Source organism: Adiantum capillus-veneris, chromosome 29, assembly GCF_014529385.1.
Source record: "Adiantum capillus-veneris isolate H3 chromosome 29, ASM1452938v2, whole genome shotgun sequence".
NCBI classification, from domain to species: Eukaryota; Viridiplantae; Streptophyta; class Polypodiopsida; order Polypodiales; family Pteridaceae; genus Adiantum; species Adiantum capillus-veneris.
The window spans coordinates 105,628,087-105,640,790 of record NC_140959.1 but is presented as its reverse complement, the minus strand read 5'-3'; positions in this window follow the sequence as shown (position 1 = coordinate 105,640,790).

Below are 12,704 nucleotides of genomic sequence, written 5' to 3'. Positions count from 1 at the left end.
ACTGACTAATTTGTGCTCAAGTACACACTAATGCAAGCATTATTCTGTGCATGCATTATACACCCACTCATGCTTGCATTAGTGCGTGCATGCATTACAAGAACACATTAATGCTTGCATTAGGGTGTGCTTGTGCATGCATTAGTGTGTTTACACGCTAATGCAAGCATTAATGTGTGAACAAGAATAGCCGAATGTGAGCACTAGTGTGTACATGCATTATACACACACACTAATGCTTCCATTAGTGTGTGATTGTGCAAAAATTAATGTGTTTTCACAGACTATTTTGTGCACAATAACACACTAATACCCGCTTTAGTGCGTGCATGTGTTACAAGCACACACTAATGCAAGCATTAGTGTGTTTTCACAGATTAATTAATTTGTGCCCAAGCACACACTAATGCAAGCATTAGTCTTTGCATGCATTATACACACACTCATTCTTGCATTAGTGTGTGATTGTGCACAAATTACTGTGCTTTCACACACTATTTTGTGCGCAATTGCACACTAATGCCCGCATTAGTGCGTGCATGCATTACAAGCAGATTCTAATGCTTTCATTAGTGTGTGCTTGTGCATGCATTAGTGTGTGCATGCATTATTCAAACACACTAATGCTTGCATTAGTGTGTGATTGTACACAAATTAATGTGTTTTCACACACTATTTTGTGCACAATCACACACTAATGCCCGCATTAGTGTGTGCATGCATTACAAGCACACACTAATGCAAGCATTAGTGTGTTTTCAATGACTAATTTTGGCTCAAGCACACACTAATGCAAGCATTAGTGTGTGCATGCATTATACACCCACTCATGCTTGCATTAGTGTGTGATTGTGCACAAATTAGTGTGTTTTCACACACTTTTTTGTGCACAATCACAGACTAATGCCTGCATTAGTGCGTGCATGCGTTACAAGCACACATTAATGCTTGTATTAGTGTGTGCTTATGCATGCATTAGTGTGTTTACACACTGATGCAAGCATTAATGTGTGCACAACAACACCCCAATGTGAACATTAGTGTGTGCATGCATTATACACACACACTAATTCTTGCATTAGTGTGAGATTGTGCAAAAATATGTGTTTTCACACACTATTTTGTGCACAATAACACACTAATGCTCGCATTAGTGCGTGCATGCGTTACAAGCACACACTAATGCAAGCATTAGTGTGTTTTCACAGACTAATTGGTGCCCACGCACACACTAATGCAAGTAGTAGTCTGTGCATGCATTATACACCCACTCATGCTTGCATTAGTGCGTGCATGCGTTACAAGCACACATTAATGCTTGCATTAGGGTGTGCTTGTGCATGCATCAGTGTGTTTACACACTAATGCAAGCATTAATGTGTGAACAAGAATAGCGGAATGTGAGCACTAGTGTGTACATGCATTATACACACACACTAATGCTTGCATTAGTGTGTGATTGTGCAAAAATTAATGTGTTTTCACACACTATTTTGTTTACAATAACACACTAATACCTGCATTAGTGCGTGCATGTGTTACAAGCACACACTAATACAAGCATTAGTGTGTTTTCACACACTAATTTGTGCCCAAGCACACACTAATGCTAGCATTAGTCTGTGCATGCATTATACACACACTCATTCTTGCATTAGTGTGTGATTGTGCACAAATTACTGTGCTTTCACACACTATTTTGTGCGCAATTGCACACTAATGCCCGCATTAGTGCGTGCATGCATTACAAGAAGATTCTAATGCTTTCATTAGTGTGTGCTTGTGCATGCATTAGTGTGTGCATGCATTATTCACACACACTAATGCTTGCATTAGTGTGTGATTGTACACAAATTAATGTGTTTTCACACACTATTTTGTGCACAATCACACACTAATGCCCGCATTAGTGTGTGCATGCATTACAAGCACACACTAATGCAAGAATTAGTGTGTTTTCAATGACTAATTTTGGCTCAAGCACACACTAATGCAAGCATTAGTCTGTGCATGCATTATACACCCACTCATGCTTGCATAAGTGTGTGATTGTGCACAAATTAGTGTGTTTTCACACACTATTTTGTGCACAATCACACACTAATGCCCGCATTAGTGCGTGCATGCGTTACAAGCACACATTAATGCTTGCATTAGTGTGTGCTTATGCATGCATTAGTGTGTTTACACACTGATGCAAGCATTAATGTGTGCACAACAACACCCCAATGTGAACATTAGTGTGTGCATGCATTATACACACACACTAATTCTTGCATTAGTGTGTGATTATGCAAAAATATGTGTTTTCACACACTATTTTGTGCACAATAACACACTAATGCTCGCATTAGTGCGTGCATGCGTTACAAGCACACACTAATGTAAGCATTAGTGTGTTTTCACAGACTAATTGGTGCCCATGCACACACTAATGCAAGTAGTAGTCTATGCATGCATTATACACCCACTCATGCTTGCATTAGTGCCTGCATGCGTTTCAAGCACACATTAATGCTTGCATTAGGGTGTGCTTGTGCATGCATCAGTGTGTTTACACACTAATGCAAGCATTAATGTGTGAACAAGAATAGCCGAATGTGAGCACTAGTGTGTACATGCATTATACACACACACTAATGCTTGCATTAGTGTGTGATTGTGCAAAAATTAATGTGTTTTCACACACTATTTTGTTTACAATAACACACTAATACCCGGATTAGTGCGTGCATGTGTTACAAGCACACACTAATACAAGCATTAGTGTGTTTTCACACACTAATTTGTGCCCAAGCACACACTAATGCAAGCATTAGTCTGTGCATGCATTATACACACACTCATGCTTGTATTAGTATGTGATTGTGCACAAATTACTGTGTTTTCACACATCATTTTGTGTGCAATCACACACTAATGCCCGCATTAGTGCGTGCATGCATTACATGCACATGCATTATACACACACTCATGCTTGCATTAGTGTGTGATTGTGCAAAAATTAATCTGTTTTCACACACTATTTTGTTTACAATAACACACTAATACCCGCATTAGTGCGTGCATGTGTTACAAGCACACACTAATACAAGCATTAGTGTGTTTTCACACACTTATTTGTGCCCAAGCACACACTAATGCAAGCATTAGTCTGTGCATGCATTATACACACACTCATGCTTGCATTAGTGTGTGATTGTGCACAAATTACTGTGTTTTCACACACTAATTTGTGTACAATTGCACACTAATGCCCGCATTAGTGCGTGCATGCATTACAAGCTGATTCTAATGCTTGCATTAGTGTGTGCTTGTGCATGCATTAGTGTGTTTACACACTAATGCGTGCACAAGCACACCCTAATGTGAGAATTAGTATGTGCATGCATTATGCAAACACACTAATGCTTGCATTAGTGTGTGATTGTGCACAAATTAATGTGTTTTCACACACTATTTAGTGCACGATCACACACTAATGCCCGCATTAGTCTGTGCATTAGTGTGTGCTTGTGTATACATTAGTGTGTTTACAGACTAATGCAAGCATTAGTGTGTGCACAAGAACACCCCAATGCAAGCATTAGTGTGTGATTGTGCAAAAATGCATTTGTTTACAGACTAATGCTTGCATTAGTGTGTGATTGTGCACAAATTAATGTGTTTTCACACACTGTTTTGTGCACAAATACACACTATTGCCCACATAAGTGCGTGGATGCATTATAAGCACACACTAATGCAAGCATTAGTGTGTTTTCACAGATTTATTTGTGCCCAAGCACACACTAATGCAAGCATTAGTGTGTTTTCGAAGACTAATTTGTGCCCACGCACACACTAATGCAATCATTAGTCTGTGCATGCATTATACACACACTCATGCTTGCATTAGTGTGTGATTGTGCACAAATTAGTGTGTTTTCACACACTATTTTGTGCGCAATCACACACTAATGCCCGCATTAGTACGTGCATGCATTATGCACACACACTAATGCTTGCATTAGTATGTGATTGTGCATAAATTAATGTGTTTTCACACACTATTTTGTTCACAATCACAGAATCATGCCCGCATTAGTGTGTGCATGCATTACACGCACACACTAATGCAAGCATTAGTATCTTTTGACTAACTAATTTGTGCTCAAGTACACACTAATGAAAGGATTAGTCTGAGCATGCATTATACACCCACTCATGCTTGCATTAGTGTGTGATTGTGCACAAATTAGTGTGTTTTTCACACACTATTTTATGCACAATCACACACTAATGCCCGCATTGGTGCGTGCATGCGTTACAAGCACACATTAATGCTTGCATTAGTGTGTGCTTGTGCATGCATTAGTGTGTTTACACACTAATGCAAGCATTAATGTGTGCACAAGAATAGCCGAATGTCAGCACTAGTGTGTGCATGCATTATACACACACTAATGCTTGCATTAGTGTGTGATTGTGCAAAAATTAATGTGTTTTCACACACTATTTTGTGCACAATAACACACTAATGCCCGCATTAGTGCGTGCATGTATTACAAGCACACACTAATGCAAGAATTAGTGTGTTTTCACAGACTAATTTGTGCCCAAGCACACACTAATGCAAGCATTATTCTGGGCATGCATTATACACACACTCATGCTTGCATTAGTGTGTACATGCATTACAAGCACACACTTATGCTTGCATTAGTGTGTTTACACACTAATGCATGCACAAGCACACCCTAAAGTGATCATTAGTGTGTGCATGCATTATACACACACACTAATGCAAAAATTACTGTGTGATTGTGCACAAATTAATGTGTTTTCATAGAATATTTTGTGCACAATCACACACTAATGCCCGCATTAGTGCGTGCATGCGTTACAAGCACACACTAATGCAAGTATTAGTGTGTTTTCACAGACTAATTTGTGCCCAAGCACACACTTATGCAAGCATTAGTCTGTGCATGCATTATACACAAACTCATGATTGCATTAGTGTCTGATTGTGCACAAATTAGTGTTTTTTCACACACTATTTTGTGCACAATCACACACTAATGCCCGCATTAGTGCGTGCATGCATTACAAGCACATGCTAATGCTTGCATTAGTGTGTGCATGCATTATACACACACACTAATGCTTGCACTAGTGTGTGATTGTGCACAAATTAATGTGTTTTCACACACTATTTTGTGCACAATCACACAGTAATGCCCGCATTAGTATGTGCATGCATTACAAGCACACACTAATCCAAGCATTAGTGTGCTTTCACTGACTAATTTGTGCTCAAGTACACACTAATGCAAGCATTATTCTGTGCATGCATTATACACCCACTCATGCTTGCATTAGTGCGTGCATGCGTTACAAGCACACATTAATGCTTGCATTAGGGTGTGCTTGTGCATGCATTAGTGTGTTTACACACTAATGCAAGCATTAATGTGTGAACAAGAATAGCCGAATGTGAGCACTAGTGTGTACATGCATTATACACACACACTAATGCTTGCATTAGTGTGTGATTGTGCAAAAATAAATGTGTTTTCACACACTATTTTGTGCACAATAACACACTAATACCTGCATTAGTGCGTGCATGTGTTACAAGCACACACTAATGCAAGCATTAGTGTGTTTGCACATACTAATTTGTGCCCAAGCACGACTAATGCAAGCATTAGTCTGTGCATGCATTATACACACACTCATTCTTGCATTAGTGTGTGATTGTGCACAAATTACTGTGCTTTCACACACTATTTTGTGCGCAATTACACACTAATGCCCGCATTAGTGCGTGCATGCATTACAAGCTGATTCTAATGCTTGCATTAGTGTGTGCTTGTGCATGCATTAGTCTGTTTACAGACTAATGTATGCACAAGCACACCCTAATGGGAGCATTAGTGTGTGCATGCATTATGCACACACACTAATGCCCGCATTAGTGTGTGCATGCATTACAAGCACACACTAATTCAAGCATTAGTGTGTTTTCAATGACTAATTTTTGCTCAAGCACACACTAATGCAAGCATTAGTCTGTTCATGCATTATACACCCACTCATGCTTGCATTAGTGCGTGCATGCGTTACAAGCACACATTAATGCTTGCATTAGTGTGTGCTTATGCATGCATTAGTGTGTGCTTATGCATGCATTAATGTGCTTTCACACACTGTTTTGTGCACAATCACACACTAATGCCCGCATTAGTGTGTGCATGCATTACAAGCACACACTAATGCAAACATTAGTGCGTTTTCACAGACTAATTTGTGCTGAAGCACACACTAATGGAAGCATTAGTCTGTGCATGCATTATACACCCATTGATACTTGCATTAGTGTGTGATTGTGCACAAATTACTGTGTTTTCACACACTATTTTGTGCACAATCACACACTAATGCCCGTATTAGTGCGTGCATGCGTTACAAGCACACATTAATGCTTGCATTAGTGTCTGCTTGTGCATGCATAAGTGTGTTTACACACTAATGCAAGCATTAATGTGTGCACAAGAACACCCCAATGTGAGCATTAGTGTGTGCATGCATTATACACACACAATAATGATTGAATTAGTGAGTGATTGTGCAAAAATTAAAGTGTTTTCACACACTTTTTTGTGCACAATCACACACTAATGCCGGCATTATTGCGTGCATGCGTTACAAGCACACACTAATGGAAGCATTAGTATGTTTTCATAGACTAATTTGTGCCCAAACACACACTAATGCAAGCATTAGTCTGTGCATGCATTATACACACACTCATGCTTGCATTAGTGTGTGCATGCATTACAAGCACATGCTAATGCTTGCATTAGTGTGTGCATGCATTATACACACACACTAATCCTTGCATTAGTGTGTGATTGTGCAGAAATTAATGTGTTTTCACACACTATTTTGTACACAATCACATACTAATGCCCGCATTAGTGTGTGCATGCGTTACAAGCACACACTAATGCAAGCATTAGTGTGTTTTCACTGATTAATTTGTGCTCAAGCACACACTAATGCAAGCACTAGTCTGTGCATGCATTATACACCCACTCATGCTTGCATTAGTGCGTGCATGCGTTACAAGCACACATTAATGCTTGCATTATTGTGTTCGTATGCATGCATTAGTGTGTTTACACACTAATGCAAGCATTAATGTGTGCACAAGAACACCCCAATGTGAGCATTAGTGTGTGCATGCATTATACACACACACTAATGCTTGCATTAGTGTGTGATTGTGCAAAAGTTAATGTATTTTCACACACTATTTTGTGCACAATCACACACTAATGCCCGCATTAGTGTGTGTATGCATTACAAGCATTAGTATGTGTGTGTATAATGCATTAGTGTGTTTCCACACACGAATTTGTGCCCAAGCACACACTAATGCAAGCGTTAGTGTGTGCATACCTCTCTAGCACACACTAATGCTTGCATTAGTGTGTGCTTGTGCACAAATTAGTGTGTCTACATACTAATGCATGCCCAAGCACACACTATTGTGAGCATTGGTGTGTGAAATAATTGCACACACTAATGCAAGCATTAGTGTGTGCTTGTGCACTAATTACTGTGTGAAAACACACCAATGCATGCACACACACACTAATGCGAGCATTAGTGTGGGCATGTACTACAAGCACACACTAATGCTTGCATTAGTGTGTGTGTGCATGCATTGGTGTGTTTTCACACACTAATTTGTTCATAAGCACACACGCATGCGTTAAAAGCACACACTAACGCTTGTATTAGTGTGTGCTTGGGCATGCATTAGTGTGTTTTCACACTAATTCTTGCACAAGCACACGATAATGCAAGGATTAGTGTGCATGCGTTACAAGCATACCAAAACATACCTCCATGTGGGTGTGCGATTATTTTGATTGAGACCCCAATGGTCACCGAGAAGCCCAACGGTAGATTAAGGTCCAACACACACACACACTAGATTAATTTCTTTGCCACACACAATAGATTAATTAGAAGCACACACACACACACACTAAATGGATGCAAAAAAAATAAGCACACAAACCATTTCTTAAATAGGAGATAAAAGGAACCCTATGCAGGCAGGAATCCTATGCAATAAAGAATCCCACTTTGACTAGAATCCAATGTTAATTAGGGTCCCTTTTTCTTGTGAAATTGAAGGATATGGAATCCTCTTCCATGCCCGGCTATCAAACCATAGAGGACTTTCTCGTCGACGGCCTCTCTTACGAAGACGCCTATGATGCTGACTACTCGTAGTCTTCCTCCCATCAGCCACAATTGTCCTTCACCTTTCGATGGTTCCGAGATGGAGTACACAACCCCGACCTCGAGAGGGCATACCGCGCCTAGGCAGAGTGGCTATCCTTGTAGCAGAGTCTTCTAGGGCGGTACACACCCACACAGTTGGCTGCCTATGGGCTCTCACCGCTTGCGACACCGGGCGCCGACACTCCGATCGTGCAGAGTGTGCCTCCCACAACGCCTCCCTCCGCCTTACCCTCGACTTTCTCGTCACCTGCACCTCCCTCCACCTTGCATTCGCAGTGATCCACGCCCGCACCATCGGGTTATCCATCGCCTACACCACCCAGTGGTTTGGGCTCGGGCCAGCTCTCTTCGGGTGGCCAACGCACTTCCCGTAGTGGTGGCTCACGCTCTTGTCGAGGTAGTGGCTCGTTCTGCTTTGGTGGTGGAGGGGGCAGTGCTACATATTCACCTCCTCGTACATCCCGACCTCCTTGCTCACCCCTTAGAGCTCCACATGAGGATGAGGACCGCGATGCACCCACCCCGGACGCTCGTGGCTACTACTATTATATACATCAAGGGGGGAGGTGGATATAGGTTCCTCTTTGGGGAGGACATTTCGAGGGCACCTTAACCAGCTTATCCAATTCACATACCAAGATTTCTTTAAATCTTTCAAAGATTAGGACCCAGCCGACTTGACGTACATTCACACCACATTGCTCATGCGGTTCCGTAATCCGGAAGTGGAAGAATTCTCTAGGAAGTGGCTCGAGGAGTACCTCAAGAATTTCTTGAAAAATAAGAAGTCTAGTGTGTGGATGGCGGCAAAGCGAACATTTGAATCTGAGGGTCACAACTATCGCCCCGGAAATGTTCACGATGAGGAGTGGGAGAAAGCGCAGGGCGAGCTGGAGGACAAGAGAGCGACAGGTGCTAGTGGGTACACTCGACAGGTGGAGGCAAGGGCACAGCAAACGCCCATGCATTACAGCTCAGGCGAAAAAGCAGCATGGAAAGATAAATTTTTGATTGCGCGTATTTTCATTTGAATCGATTTAATTTGTGGTAATAAGGTTAGGTTTGTGATAATTTTTAATTGATATATAGAAAAATATTACTATGACCCGTTGAAGCCGAGAGATCCAGAGAGAGCCACTCCGAATATTATACATGGTGCGGGCTGTATGAAAACAACAAAATCAATTGTGAAGAATTTGAAAATGCATGTGGTACACTACAGCCTGTAAGTGTGAAATTTTTTTTAAATGCAGAATTATGTATCCATTTGTATTAATTAAAGGTTTTGTTGTTTTTTTCTTTTCCAGAGTCAGGGTGTCCCTCGAGAGGTCCCATGATTCGAGTAGCTCAATCCTCCGAGTGTTTTTGGCCCCGTCTTCTTTTGGCCACAGTTGTATAGCCCCCATGTATGGCCTATTTGGGCAATTTTGTAGTATCCAATATAATTAAACACTTGATTTTGGCCCAAAGTCTTCTTTTGGCCATAGTTGTATAGCTGCCATGCATCGCCTATTTGGGCAATTTTGTAATGAACAGTTTCTCCAATATAATTAAAATTTTGATTCTGGCCCAAAGTTTTTGTGCAATGAAAATTTTGTTTTTTTATTTATTAAATGTATAAGGAAAAAAAGGCAAATGACCATTTGGATGGGTCCTACCAAATGCTTGCGGTAATGCTTGCGGTAATTCTTGCTGTAACGCTCGCGAAAATAAGCTCGGAAATATAGCCGGGACGATTACCGCGTGCATTGCTGAAGGACCATTACCGCGAGCATTGACTCTAGCATTACCGCCTCCGAGATTTTTTTGACTTGAACTTTTCCTTTGTTTTTGTGCATCTATCTGAGTGGTTATGTGCTCCAAATGTCACAGTGTGTGAGATCCTACATGGATATCATGTAGGAGGCGTGTACATGATATCGTTTTTTTTGAAAAATTTATGTAAAAATGAAGGGAACTCCGCCGAAATTTCTGCGGGAGCACGGTTGATTTTGGTGTTGCTCGCTTTCTTGGACAGAGGACAGGCAGTCTGGCTGTGGCTATGTCCATCTTTTCGTTGGGCACAGGCCAAACTGCCTGTCCTTTGCCCAATAATTTTTTTTTATATTATGGTCGTCGCTAAGGGCGTTGAAATACGTGTCGATAATAATACATTTTGACGCGTATATTGATGCATATGGCGACGGTTTTGGAGGGACGCATATATCGATGGGCTTTTCGACGGAATGCATCGAAACCTACGTCTAAGTTCCCCTTTTTTGTTGTAGTGAAGCAAAGAAAATTATCAGTCAGAAGTTATGTTGAAAAAATCAAGGAACTAACTAGACAACTGCAGGAACCACCATCTGAAAAGTGGTTGCAAGCATGGTTTTTGAATGGTTTTTGCAGTAAGAAGCTTAGGGAATAGGAGGTGCCATCACCAACAAATAAATTCAATGATTTGGTGCAGCAAGCCCTAAACCTAGAATAGCAAGCTAAGAAGGAAAAGAGTCATAAGAAAAGGAGGTCCAATAGTAGTAGTACTTCTACTAAGGATTCTGATTCCAGTAGGGCCTCCAATAGTTCTGAATGTAGCTCAGATGAAAAGAGCAAAGATAAGCTTAAGAAGGGATCTTGGTCTAGGAAGATTGAAGAGATGGCCAAGCAAATTGCTGAAATTAGCCAGACCAGACAACCGGTAAGAAGAGTGGAAACCTGGTGTTCAAAGCGTAAATCTAAAGATCATGTTTCAAATTAATATATGCATTGTACTTATTGCAAAGCCTATGGAACAACTGTGGTATTTGAATTCATCATTTCAAGAAGGGTTAAGATTTATCGGTGTTGGCATTTACCAATGCTGAACTAGTACGAGTGGATACTACCAATGCTTCTCAAGAAGAGAAATCAAGTATCATGGTACTGGTACAAGGCATTTTAGATACCAAGGGGGTACCATCCGGGGCCAGTGTCGTGGTCGTTTCTAGAGTCGAAGCCTGAATTTCTATACTTGTGGTAAGTATGGGCATTTTGCGGCTCAGTGCCCAGAAACACCTGTGGCTGCAGATACTGAGGTGAAGGTTCCAGAACCAGTTCCTATACGAGCAATTACACAAAGTAAAGGGGTGGTGACTGAGGAAATTCCAGAAAACCCAGCAAAACGAGTCACTCCTGAAAGTAGCAAATGGGCTCAACAAAGAGAGGTGTGGAAGGCCAAGGGTAAAGAAAATGTGGTTGATGAATGGCAGGAGCAGAGAGAACTAGCGGCAAAAATCACAAAGGATTTAGCCAAGAAGCTGCCAGAGCTGCCAGAGAGTTCTGACGCACGGGTCATTCAAAAGATACCCACCCACTTTTCTAAGACAGCACAACCAGATTAGTCAAAGCCTGGAATACCTGAGAACATGTTGGCTGCAGTACAAGGACTGATGGAATTGTTGGGAACTAATAAAGGAGCTGACATCACTAAAATAAAGGAATGGTATTGTGAAGATACTACTAGTTCTTCAAGTTTTGATAACAACTATGATCATGAGAGAGAGGAAATTCATGTCAAGATTTGTGACAGAATTCAAAAACTCACTGTGGAGTTAGAGGACATTAGAAAAATTTTGCCTGAAGCAGCGAAATTCATCAAACAGCAAATGAAGGCTGAGGTGGAGGCCAGACAATTGACTTGGTGGCTGTCAGAGATGATGAAGTGCTGGTGATCCTAGTGGATTACAAAGTTTGGAAACAGTGGAACCAAAACCTGGTGTCATACTAGATAGAGGAGCAGGGTAAACATTCTGGGGACACACCTTTAGCAAAGGATGGGAATTACAAACCTGAAACGAGCACCTTTTAAAGTTCAAATGGCAGATCATCGAGTGGTGCAGGCAACTGGTATGATAGAGAGTATGCAGATAAGAGTGGGCGAAGAAAAGTTCAAAGCTAGTTTCCTATGCTAGATGTGACTTCGTGATCCGTACCCCGCAGAATGAAAGGAGTCCCCCAATAAAAAGTGCTTCCATGAGTCTAAGGCATTTAGAACTGCAAGGAGTTCCTTTTCATATATTCCTAGAGCTTGCTCAATAGCATCGAGCCTTTGACTTTCATAGCCTATGGCGTGCCCTTCTTGAAGCAATACAGCTCCAAGGCAATCACCACAAGCATCACATTGGACCTCAAATGGCTTTGAGAGATCCGGTAGTGTAAGCACAGACTGAAAGATAAGCTTTTTGAAATCATTATTCTCCTTGGCAAACCATGTGTACCTAACATTTTTCTTTGTTAGCGCATGTAATGGTCCTGCTATTAGTGAGAACTTTTCTATAAAGTGTTGGAGCTATATATACCAACCCCTACGCTATATATAGCTAGGAGTCCCCACTATATATGTATGCTCAGTGTGCACTCTCTACACACTTTGGGGTTTG